This window comes from Triticum aestivum, chromosome 2A (assembly GCF_018294505.1).
Source record: "Triticum aestivum cultivar Chinese Spring chromosome 2A, IWGSC CS RefSeq v2.1, whole genome shotgun sequence".
NCBI classification, from domain to species: Eukaryota; Viridiplantae; Streptophyta; class Magnoliopsida; order Poales; family Poaceae; genus Triticum; species Triticum aestivum.
The window spans coordinates 22,488,878-22,502,267 of NC_057797.1; the positions used below are offsets into that span (position 1 = coordinate 22,488,878).

At 45.9% G+C, this 13,390-nt stretch overlaps 1 pseudogene; it reads right to left on the minus strand.

The window, feature by feature from the left end:
* Positions 1-301: 301 nt before the first annotated feature.
* Positions 302-902, minus strand: LOC123187144 (putative invertase inhibitor; annotated as a pseudogene).
* Between the last annotated feature and the right edge of the window lie 12,488 nt (positions 903-13,390).

Here is a 13,390-nt window from a genome sequence, read left to right on the forward strand (position 1 = left end):
TGACGTACGGCCCACACACTGCCGTGTGGGCCCGGACCCACCTGTCAGTGGCCCCACGTCAGGGGCCGTACGTCAGGGGATCCTGCTCCCTACAATCTCCATTGGAAATTGTCAAGTTATTTATTATTACTCATTATATTGTTGCACGTCACATATTTCATTGCCGGAAAAGATGGCCATTTCTCTTCCGGAGGTAGAAGAAGGCCTCTGCTACTTGCTCATTTTTCCCTATTGTTTACGGCATGCCACAAGATATTAAACGCCAGCTCGATCACACTGTCCAGCTCGCGGTCCGCGTCGGTCAGCGGCGACCTCTCGCCGGCCCAGAGGACGAACATCTTGTCACAGCGCACCGGCGTGCCACGAACCTCCAGCAAGGCGGTCACCTCCCTCAGCCTGTCCTCGTCCCCGCCCGTGGCGAAGTCCTTGACGGCGCGCTCCAGCCGGCGCACCGTCCAGGCGTAATCCTTGGCGCACTCGTCCAGCCCCAGACGCCGCCGGGGCGACGTCTCGGCGGCCCGCAGCTGGGCGATGCGGTCGCCGGTGGCCTTGGCCGTCACCCTGGCCATCCTCAACGCGATGACGGCCAGGCCGAGCTCGTCGGCCGTCGCGCTCGCCGGGTGCGCCCCCAGCGTCTTCACGCAGAAGTCGTAGTCCTGCGACCCGCCGGTGCCGACGAGCCTGCACGTGTCCTCCAGCGTGCTCGCCCTCGCCGTGCGCGCGTGCTGCGTGAGGAGCAGGAGGACGAGGACGGAGGAGAGGGCTTGGAGAGGAGCCATGGTCGTCGTCTGATTTGTTTCTCTCTCGACTCGACCTATATATACCGTAAGACGTATGAGTAATTAGATTAGATGGTGGCGCTAGCTATAAATTTGTGTTTATGGTTTCAAACGTTTCCATTCGTTGCTCATGCATCAAAGTGAAACTCTTTTAGTAGTTAAAATCACATTGAACAAAATTGAATGTGTAATAAAACAGTTTTACTAAGTACTCCGTCGACTGAGACATGCGTTACGTCTCAATCGATACTATATTCTTTTGATCTTCCATTTTCATGGAGATTCATGCAAAAAAGGAAAAATCATCTTCATTTTTTTCTTTTTCTTCTTGTACTACATCACTAACTGAGACTTGGTTAAGTTTCAGTAGACTGAGATATAGCCACATCTACAATAAAATTTTGACAAATGTAATTAACAAATGGTAAAAAAAATAGAGAAACTATTCACCGATCACGGACAGCGTTCCGCTGTCCACATAGCATTGGATCCCATCTAATCCTACCGCACACGTTCACATATGTTTTTACTAGCCCCAACCAGCCATGTGCCCCTTACCTTATCTTCAAAAACCTCCGTTGTCTTTTCCCAGCCATTTCCCTCTCTTTCTCCGAGCTCTCATCCTCGCAGGACGCAGGTTCCATCTGTAGCCGCCCCAAGTCCTCAAGTCACGTCCGCCGTATCGGAGAGCACCGGCGTCCGCGTCCGCCGTCGCCCCGTCCTCCCGAGGGAGCACCGGCATGGACAAGCATGCATGGTTTTTTTTTCTGCGGAGTAAAGAGAGTTTTATTCAAATGTCATAGTGTTACAGTCGAGAGGCCACAAATCCTCAATACAAGGTGGAACCGAACGCAGCCACACTGCTGTAGTCTGTTCGGAACGACTATAATTGGCCTAACGATCGGCAACTCTATTCTGAGACCGACAAATTTTCAGAGGTACAAACTCCCTATTACTTATCAACTCCTTAATCTCTAGAACCAAATGACCGTAGGCGGAGCGAGATAAAGCATCGCTTGAGAGATTCGCCAAGGCTTCATAGGAGTCTGACTGGACGACGACCGGAAGGACCGAGTGTTGGATGGCCAAGGCCATACCCTGCAGCAGCGCGTGAAGTTCAGCCTCCAGAGCGTCGTTGCAGTGGAACAGGACACGGTACGCTGCAAAGATGATCTGTCCTTGATGGTCGCGCAACACCATTCCGGCCGCTGTCGAGCTATCTGTTCCCGGGAAAGAACCGTCAACAGTTAGGGCAACATAACCCAGATCCGGCGCCGGCCAAGATAGTGGTATGTTTTCCTTCTCCGGAAGAGCTATAGGAACCGCCGAAGATGGCATTTTTCCTTTCAGAATTTCGTCCACCGAATAACGACCAGCAAGCTTGATGGATCTGTAGTAACTCTCTAGGAAGTCCACCGTAGCTGGGACAGGCGGAACCTCCTTACCATGGGTCTGGTCATTCCTAAGCTGCCAAATGCGCCAAACTAGCATGATGATCATGTCCCGTACATCATTAGAAACTCTACACAGGAGGTGCATAAGCCATTCCCTGCCGTTATCAATAAGAAACTCGTCCGGTGGGAGAGGCCATCTGTCCCGCATCTATAACCAGATTCATCTCGCGTGAACGCATGCAACCAAGGCATGGAAGGTGCGTTCCTCCTCAAGTCCACACAACCGACATGGATGTTGTGGGTATGTGACGTAACACCTTACACTTCTGCGTAGGTAAAGCCCCCGTTATAACTTGCCATGCAGTGATCTTCATCTTCTGCGGGACCGATGATTGCCATACGCAGTTCCATAGGGAACGGGTTCCACTCGCCGACACACTTGTTGCCCCTTCAGAAAATGTCATGTTGTGATCACATGTAGCCAATTTGTAAGCACTTCTAACTGAGAAAACACCACTCTTCTCTAGATACCATGAAATGAAGTCAGAACGCTGTCTTGGAGAAGTTCGAATTTTGAGAATATGCTGAACATTCATCTCCCAAAAGTATTCACGGAGGCGCTCTGCCCTCCAAGCCCCATTAGCATCCAGAAACGCTGAAACACGATTGAGACGGCAGGAGCCTTTGGGGGTGATCGGCCGGAAAGAAGAAGGCCGTGGGATCCAAGGATCTTGCCACGTCAGGATATGCTCCCCGTTTCCCACCCGCCATATAACACCTTTTTTGAGCAGTTCCAAACCATGCAAAATACCCTTCCACACTGCTGAACCAGAGATTGGAAAAATTGTATCTAGCAACTGGCCTTGAGGGTAATACTTTGCCTTCACGAGTCTCGCACATAGGCTGTCAGGGGAGTCGAGGAGCCTCCAAGCTTGCTTAGCCAGCAGCGCTTGGTTGAATGCTCTCATATCCCTGAAGCCCATGCCCCCCATAGCTTTGGGGAGCATCATTTTGTCCCAACTCCTCCATGCCATTTTCTTCTTCCCGTTCTCCACTCCCCACCAATATTGGCGCATCATACGGGTCAGCTCATCACAAACTGAGGCTGGAAGCTTGAACACACTCATAACATAAGTAGGAATAGCTTGAGCCACGGATTTAATTAAGATTTCTTTGTTACCTGATGACATATATTTGTCACTCCAATCAACTAGTCTCTTCCTTAGGCGTTCTTGAACTGTTTCAAACTTGCCTTTGTGCATCCGTCCTTCTGGCACTGGAAGACCTAGGTATCTAGGCTCAAAAACTTCCTGAGTAATCTCGAACACACTCTTAATATTTGCCACAACTGTTGGCAAGCAATTGTCTGAAAAAAAGAATGGAACACTTTGAAGGGTTTATCAACTGGCCCGTGGCCGTCGCGAAGGTGTTCAACAAATCTTTAACCAGTGCCGCTTGCTGCTCGGTTGCTTGAAAAAATAACAGCGAATCATCCGCGAAAAGAAGATGAGAAATCTGAGGAGCTCCACGACAGATTTTCACCCCTTGCAGACCCCCTTCCCTCATAGATTTACTGATCAAGGCAGAAAGGGCATCAGCCACAAATAAGAACAGAAAGGGGGACAGAGGGTCACCTTGTCGCAGCCCCCTCGAGGGGGAAAATGAATCCAGTAACTTGCCATTGAACTTTACTGAGTATCTGACAGAAGTAACACACGCCATCACTCACGAAATCCAGATTTCCGAGAAGCCCCATTTGACAAGGGCCTTCTCAAGAAAGTCCCAATCCACACGATCGTAGGCCTTCGAGAGATCCAGTTTATAAGCACACAAAGCCAGAGAATTCTCCTTCACTGATTGGATATGATGAATGCACTCGAAAGCAATGATAGAATTATCAGAGATGAGTCTCCCTGGAATGAAAGCGCTCTGGTTCTCTGAGATAAGTTCATTAAGCATCGGACGCAACCTATTCACCATGCACTTCGACACAATCTTATAAACCACATTGCACAAACTTATTGGGCGAAAATCCTTTAGTTCCTTGGGATGACGAACTTCAGGAATTAACACAATAGATGTATCATTTATACCCTCCGGCATAATCCCGGTGTTAAAAAACTCTTGAACTGCAGCAATAATCTCCGGTTTAAGCACAGCCCAATTGCATTGATAAAAACGCGCATGAAAGCCATCACATCCAGGGGCCTTCAAGGGGCCTATTTGGAAGAGGGCGTCAGAAATTTCCTGCTCAGAAAACGCCTTGCAGAGGGCCTCATTCATCTCCAAAGTTACTTTAGGAGCTATGCAGTTAAGAACCTCATCTGCGACCAAGGTAGGATCCTTGGTGAAAATCTCCTTGAAGTAGGAGGACGCCATCCTCTCCATCTCCGTGGGAGCCGAGTACCAGGAGCCATCCGCCTTCAACAGGCGCTGGATATGATTTCGCCTAGCTCTCCACACAGCCCGACTATGTAGATATTGAGTATTAGTTCCCCCTCCTTCAACCATGTGATACGGGAACGCTGAAGCCACATCATTTCCTCTCTGTATAACAACTCGTCTAGCTGGTTCATCTTGGCTCAAAGAAGAGCCCGATCCGCACCAGAGAGCTGTAGGTCAGCAAGTTGAGAACGGAGGAGTTCTATCTCCTTCAGGACATTTTCGAACTTTGCAGCACTCCATTGCTTCAGGTCTGTCATGAGCTGCTTTAATGCAGCCGCCACCGAGTTCAGGTTCCCACTAGGTTTGCTAGTAGCCCATGATTTTGCAATTATCTCCGGGAGCGCCTGATGCCTCTCCCACATGATCTCATACCTTGGGTTTGCGCACCTCCTTCGGTCTCCCTGCACTCCTTGCTGCTGCACTAGGAGTGGGCTATGGTCAGAACACGACGAAGCTAGGTGCACAACCCTAGCAGCTGGAAACAACTCTCTCCACGTTTCATCCGCACATGCACGGTCAAGACGTACTTGCACATTGTGGTTACCATCCTGCCCGTTATTGTATGTGTAGGGAATACCACTGAAGCCTAGATCATCGAGCTCACATAGAATAAGACAGTCTCGAAAGGCTGCCATCTGGGGTTCTGCTCGCATCATCCTAGAAAGATGCTCATGTTGCCACAAAGCTTCGTTGAAATCTCCACAAACAAACCAAGGTAACGGGGATGCAACTCGTAGCCTGGTTAGATGATCCCACATGTTATGTCTGTTTTCAACTCGTGGTTCCCCGTAAACAAAAGTACTCCTCCACTTTGTACCAGCACCAATATCTGCCACTGACACATCAATGTATCTCTGACAAGAATCCAGGACGGTGACTGAGAGAGATTCGTCCCAAAAGAGCGCTAAACCTCCACTCCGACCGTCACTACACACACCATGGAAACCTTTCAGACCAAGTCTCCATCTCAAGTTCTCCACTCTATTTGATGCTTTCCTGGTTTCGCAAAGGAAAACAAGCTTGGGGTTATTGGCTTTTGAGAGGGCCACAACCTCACGAACTGTCCGGCGGTTCCCCCCGGCAGTTCCATGCTAGGATATTCATTGCGTCCGGCGGTCCTCCTCGAGGGAGGCCGCCGATTCTTCCCCAGACACCTTTTGCGAACTGATTTTGGCTCTCTTACTGTTTGAGCTATTGGTAGGAGATGTATTTTCCCCCCATCCTCCCCAAAACCCTGGGTTAAAGTTAGCGTTGCAGCCATAGCTCCCTTCTGCTTACCCACAGCTTCCAGCTCCAAAGCCAGGCGCTTCCGTGCCCCCGGATCCACCTGCATGTCCCTGCCCACCTGCTTCGATGGACTAGTGGCCGTGTCAGCGAGATCGGGGTCCTGGACCTTTTGCACACCCTTCTCCCTTGATGGTGTGAATTCTTGCTGTTGCTGCTTATCATTGCCACGCCCAAACTCATCCATTCTTGTTTTATTTGGCCCATCTGCATAGAGCCAAGGACCAAACTTCTTATCCTTTTCATCATGAACGCCGGAGCTGCACTCCTTATGATCATGTCCAATAAGACCACATACGCTGCAGAAACGAGCTACCTTTTCATAACGAACCAGGAGCACTTGCCTTTCCTCTCCTCGGACAATGCTCACGAACTTTGTGAGGGGCTTTCGGATATCATGGCGAACCCTAACCCTCACATAGTCACCACGTATATTCCCGTTCAACCTCATCTCCATGATCTCACCAGATTTCCTCAGCAAGGATTCAACTATGTTCTTCTTGCAGAACCCATCGGGCAACTTGTGAATCTTAAGCCATATCGGCAAGAACAGCATGGGCACATCTTCCGCCTTCGTGAATCCATCATACGGGGCCATCAGCACCACTAAATTGCTGAACAGCCAAGGCCCTTGTTCCACCATACGCTCCCAATCCCCGAGGCACTCCGCCTGCACCACGAACACGTTCGGTCCGACGGGTCTGAACCTCACAGGCTTCGATGTGTTCCATGCCGCGCGCATATCTTTGTAGAACGCCGTCGGACTAAAACTCTTTTGTGTGTGAACCCTAGCTAGGGCTAACCAACGCACTCCCTCGTTAACGACCGGATCGTCTTCCTCGATGATCGGATCGTCAAAATCCTCCTCATCCAAGTTAAGTTGTTCCATGAAGTCACCCAGATCTGAGGCTTTGGCGGCGCCGCCGCCAGCGCTAGTACAAGACATGGCATCGGCTACCGGCTCCATCCCCGCTAGCAGAGAGGACGCGCCGATCAGGGCCTCGCAAACCTCGGCGGAGGGGTCAGCAATCCGTAGGAGAACTCACGGGCGATGCGATCGCCAGCGAGGAGAGAAACCCTAGCCTTGGCGTAGGGGAAAAGAAAACACTGATGGGGAGAGGTTGACAAGCATGCATGGTTGTTACCTCCTCGAGCTCAGTCACAACTGCTGGTGCCGCTATAACAACAGTTCCGACAAGTGTGCCAATGTTGTGATACACGACGATGTTTATGCAATAAGACCTATGTTGTAAAATGGTTCTCACAACACGACTTCTGTTACAAAAGCGAGGAAGACGCTCGGCTGTGAGATTATATTAGATTCGACGGCTCAGAACCCGACGGATCTTTTAAAAAGATCTGTCGGCCGACGCGTAGACGCCCCAAAGAATTAGCCAGAGATTTGAGGGAAATAGATATATTAGTGAAAACTAGTAGAACGCCCGTGCCTTGCCACGGGCCAACAAATGGATCTATCACAAGCCCCTCAACTTCAGCATTTTTTTAAAACCCCCATATATTAAACAGAAATAACAAAATTCTTACAATCGTTCATTACAAGGCTAGCCACGCAGGGTGGAACACTATTACATAAAACAACGTCTAACGTACTATCGAAACAAAATTTAGCAATCTCATGCGCCATCCTATTTGCCTGCCTGTCAATCTTCACTATCTTGAAATCCTTAATGAGGTTTGAGACATTCATCACCTCCTTTTTTAGGTCCACAAAAAGAGACCTGTCAAAAGAATCTTTTGCAGAGAAAAAGCAACAGCCGCGCTGTCAGTCTCCAAAATAACAGGACTTTGGAATGTAATACTAATATATAACCCAGCGAGCGCCGCACGAAATTCTGCTTCATCCACACAAGTGCACGACCCGATAAAATCCCATGAGGAAACCAGGACTTCGAAAAGGTGTTTCCTGGCAATTATCCCAATGCTGGCAGATCTCATGCTCTCCACAAAACTAGCATCAACGTTTATCTTAATATACCCTTGGTCCGGTGGTGGCTCCCAATTACAACGAACCTTCGTGATTGGTGTGATGTACCTCAGATTATCAATCACCCCCTTACCTTTGATACTTAAGTCAACTTGCGCACAATTTTTGACATTTGTGAAGGATTTCCAGTAATTTCCCACAAAAGTGACGGAAGCATGTAATGATTCTTTCCCCTTCCCGAAGATCATATCATTTCTGAGATGCCAAGCTCTCCAAAGCATGAATAAAACTTGATCACATTCCGGCAACCCCAATTGATCAAGCCGAATAAACATCCAGTCCGGCCCCGTAAATCTGAAAAGCTCCTCAGCAGGAATATTCCACTCTTCTCTCATAGCGAAACGGAACGCACGCACCTTTGGACAAGACACAAGGGCATGGAAAGTACTTTCATCCTCCATCCCGTATATAGTGCACATACCTGACACCGTTTGGTGATGAATAACTCTGTTTACCTGGGTCGCCAAACTGTTAGACGCAGCTCGCCAGGCAAAAATTCTTATTTTTCCGGGACTTTGGCTTTCCAAATAATATCCCACACACTTCTTTCCTTGTCAGCATCATAACTAGACGATCATGTCTCGCCCTTGCCATCCTGAAAGTTTAAAGCCAGTCTATACGCACTTTTAACCGAGAACATGCCATTTTTCTCATAGTACCAAACAATTAGATCTCCCTCACCTATAGTCTGAATACGTAAACTTAGGATCTCCTCAGCATCATGGTTATAGAACAGGTGCCTGATTAAATTTTCATCCCATCTTCTTGTTCCGCTTATGAATAATTCAGAGACCCATTTCAGTCTAGCGCGGTTCTTTTTGACTAAAACTATGAGGCCAGAATTTCTAGGTAGCCAATTATCTCTCCAAATATTAACATTTTTTCCATCGACCACTCTCCATATGACCCCCTTTTTTTAGCGGATCCAATCCGTGCACAATGCCTTGCCAATTCACGGAGGTAGCCTGCGGGAAATCAGTATCCAATATGTGACCATTAATATTTCGCCTTCAAAACCTTAGCACATAAAGAATCTGGATTCACTAGCAACCTCCAAGCCTGTTTAGCCAAGAGAGCTTGATTAAACAATCTAAGATCTCGGAAACCCATGCCTCCCTCCCTTTTAGGTTTTGTGAGTTTATCCCAAGGTAGCCAATGAGTTTTTCTTCTGTCATCTTCGTCCCCCCACCAGAAGTTTCTCATAATCTGAGATAACTTATCACATAATGAAGATGGAAATTTAAAAATACCCATGGCGTACACTGGGAGTGCTTGCAAAACTGCCTTTATTTGATTTTCTTTTATACCACTTGAGACATATTTTTCAATCCAGTCTTAAGCTCTTTTAAATGCCCTGTCTTTTGTTGATTGGAACTTACCAACCTTCATTCTACCCTCAGGTACCGGTAAGCCAAGGTACTTATCTTCAAACTCTTCTGCAGTGATATTAAGAATGACCATAGTGGCCACCTGATCCTCCATACTACACTTTTTGCCAAACTTGATCGAACACTTATCGGGGCTCAGAAGCTGACAAGTTCCCACCTCATAGCCCGACAGAATATTTTTAATGACCAAGGCTTGATCTATGGACCCCTTGAAAAACAAAAGACTATCATCCGCAAATAATAGATGAGAAATACCTGGCGCATGTCTGTTTAAGTGGAAATCCTTTAGAACACCTTTGTCACATGCATCCTTTAATAACAAACATAGGACCTCAGCCACAAACTGGAACAAGTACGGCGATAATGGATCACCTTTCCTGAGCCCACAAGAAGGATAAAAGGGTTCCAACAATTGACCATTAAACTGGACTAAAAATTTCACTGAAGTAACACATGTCATGATCCAGTTAATCCAAGTTGGCGCAAAACCAAAATCCCCTAGCATACTCTTTAAAAAATGCCAATCTACGCGATCATATGCTTTTGCCAGGTCCAACTTATAAGCACGAAACTCTCCACGCTGATTGCTACCTCTTGAGCTTGCGTTGGTTTTCCCCGAAGAGGAAAGGATGATGCAGCAGAGTAGCGTAAGTATTTCCCTCAGTTTTTGAGAACCAAGGTATCAATCCAGTAGGAGGCCACGCGCAAGTCCCTCGTACCTACACAACACAAAGAGCTCAACGCAACCAACGCGATTAGGGGTTGTCAATCCCTTCACGGTCACTTACGAGAGTGAGATCTGATAGATAATATTTTTGGTATTTTTGGTATAGAGATGCAAAGTAAAAGTAAAAGGGCAAAGTAAAAAAGCAAAGCAAAGTAAAAGTGATGGAGATTGATATGATGAGAATAGACCCGGGGGCCATAGGTTTCACTAGTGGCTTCTCTCAAGAGCATAAGTATTCTACGGTGGGTGAACAAATTACTGTTGAGGAATTGACAGAATTGAGCATAGTTGTGAGAATATCTAGGCATGGTCATGTATATAGGCATCACGTCCGTGACAAGTAGATCGAAGCGATTCTGCATCTACTACTATTACTCCACTTATCGACCTCTATCCAGCATGCATCTAGAGTATTAAGTTAAAAACAGAGTAACGTTTAAGCAAGATGACATGATGTAGAGAGATAAATTCATGCAATATGAAATAAACCCCATCTTGTTATCCTCGATGGCAACGATACAATACGTGCCTTGCTGCCCCTTCTGTCATTGGGAAAGGACTCCGCAAGATCGAACCCAAAGCTAAGCACTTCTCCCATGGCAAGAACTACCAATCTAGTTGGCCAAACCAAACGGATAATTCGAAGAGACTTGCAAAGATAACCAATTATACATAAAAGAATTCAGAGAAGATTCAAATATTATTCATAGATAGACTTGATCATAAACCCACAATTCATCGGTCTCAACAAACACACTGCAAAAAGAAGAAGATTACATCGATAGATCTCCACAAGAGAGGGGGAGAACATTGTATTGAGATCCAAAAAGAGAGAAGAAGCCATCTAGCTACTAACTATGGACCCGAAGGTCTGAGTTAAACTACTAACACTTCATGGTAGAGGCTATGATGATGTAGAAGCCCTCCGTGATGACGGCCCTCTCCGGCGAAGCTCCGGAACAGGCCCCAAGATGGGATCTCGTGGATACAGAAAGTTGCGGCGGTGGAATTAGGTTTTTGGCTCCTTTTCTGTTCGTTTGGGGGTACGTGGATATATATAGGAGGAAGAAGTACGTCGGTGGAGCGTCGAGGGGCCCACGAGGCAGGGGCGTGCCCTAGGGGGGGGGGGGCGCCCCTACCCTCGTGACCGCCTCCGGCGTTCCTTGGCGTAGGGTCCAAGTCTCCTGTGTCATATTCGGGAAGAAAATCACGTTCCAAAAAGGATTTTTCTGTTTGGACTCCGTTTGATATTCCGTTTCTTCGAAACACTGAAATAGGCAAAAAACAGCAATTCTGGGTTGGGCCTCCGGTTAACAGGTTAGTCCCAAAAACAATATAAAAGTGGAAAATAAATTCCAATATAGTCCAAAACAGTAGATAATATAGCATGGAGCAATCAAAAATTATAGATACGTTGGAGACGTATCAGGCATCCCCAAGCTTAATTCCTGCTCGTCCTCGAGTAGGTAAATGATAAAAAGAGAATTTTTGATGCGGAGTGCTACTTGGCATAATTTCAATGCAAAATTTCTTAATTGTGGTATGAATATTCAGATTAGAAAGATTCAAGACAAAAGTTCATATTGACATAAAGAATAATAACACTTCAAGCATACTAATAAAGCAATTATGTCTTCTCAAAATAACATGGCCAAAGAAAGTTATCCCTACAAAATCATATAGTCTGGCTATGCTCTATCTTCACCACACAAAGTATTTAAATCATGCACAACCCCGATGACAAGCCAAGCAATTGTTTCATACTCTAACTTTTTCAAAACTTTTTCGATCTTCACGCAATACATGAGCGTGAGCCATGGATATAGCACTTATATGGAATAGAATGGTGGTTGTGGAGAAGACATAAAGAGGGGAAGATAGTCTCACATCAACTAGGCGTATCAACGGGCTATGGAGATGCCCATTAATAGATATCAATGTGAGTGAGTAGGGATTGCCATGCAACGGATGCACTAGAGCTATAAGTATATGAAAGCTCATCAAAAGAAACTAAGTGGGTGTGCATCCAACTCGCTTGCTCACGAAGACCTAGGGAAATTTTGAGGAAGCCCATCATTGGAATATACAAGCCAAGTTCTATAATGAAAAATTCCCACTAGTATATGAAAGTGACATAACGAGAGACTCTCTATAATGAAGATTATGGTGCTACTTTGAAGCACAAGTGTGGTAAAAGGATAGTAGCATTGTCCCTTCTCTCTTTTATCTCTCATTTTTTTATTTGGGCCTTTTCTCTTTTTTTTATGGCCTCTTTTTTTTCGTCCGGAGTCTCATCCTGATTTATGGGGGAATCATAGTCTCCATCATCCTTTCCTCACTTGGGACAATGCTCTAAAAAATGATGATCATCACACTTTTATTTTTCTTACAACTCAACAATTACAACTCGATACTTAGAACAAATATGACTCTATATGAATGCCTCCGGCCGTGTACCGGGATATGCAATGAATCAAGAGTGACATGTATGAAAGAATTATGAATGGTGGCTTTGCCACAAATACGATGTCAACTACATGATCATGCTAGCAATATGACAATGATGGAGCGTGTCATAATAAACGGAACGGTGAAAGTTGCATGGCAATATATCTCGGAATGGCTATGGAAATGCCATGATAGGTAGATATGGTGGCTGTTTTGAGGAAGGTATATGGTGGGTGTATGATACCGGCGAAAGGTGCGCGGTATTAGAGAGGCTAGCAATGGTGGAAGGATGGGAAAAGTGCGTATAATCCATGGACTCAACATTAGTCATAAAGAACTCATATACTTATTGCAAAAATCTAGAAGTTATCAAAGCAAAGTATTACACGCATGCTCCTAGGGGGATAGATTGGTAGGAAAAGACCATCGCTCGTCCCCGACCGCCACTCACAAGGAAGACAATCAATAAATAAGTTATGCTCCGACTTCATCACATAACGGTTCACCATACGTGCATTCTACGGGAATCACAAACTTTAACACAAGTATTCTTTAAATTCACAACTACTAAACTAGTATGACTCTAATATTATCACCTCCATATCTCAAAACAATTATCATGCTTCAATCTTCTCTTAGTATTCAACACACTCAAAAGAAAATTTCACAAATCATGAATACCAAGCATATTAACATTAAGCAATTTACCATGCTATTAAGACTCTCAAAATAATTTAAGTGAAGCATGAGAGATCAATAGTTTCTTTAAAACAAACCACCACCGTGCTCTAAAAGATCTAAGTGAAGCACACAGAGCAAAATTATAACGCTCAAAAGATATAAGTGAAGCACATTGAGCAAAACTACATAGCTCAAAAGATATAAGTGAAGCACATAGAGTATTCTATCAAATTCCAATT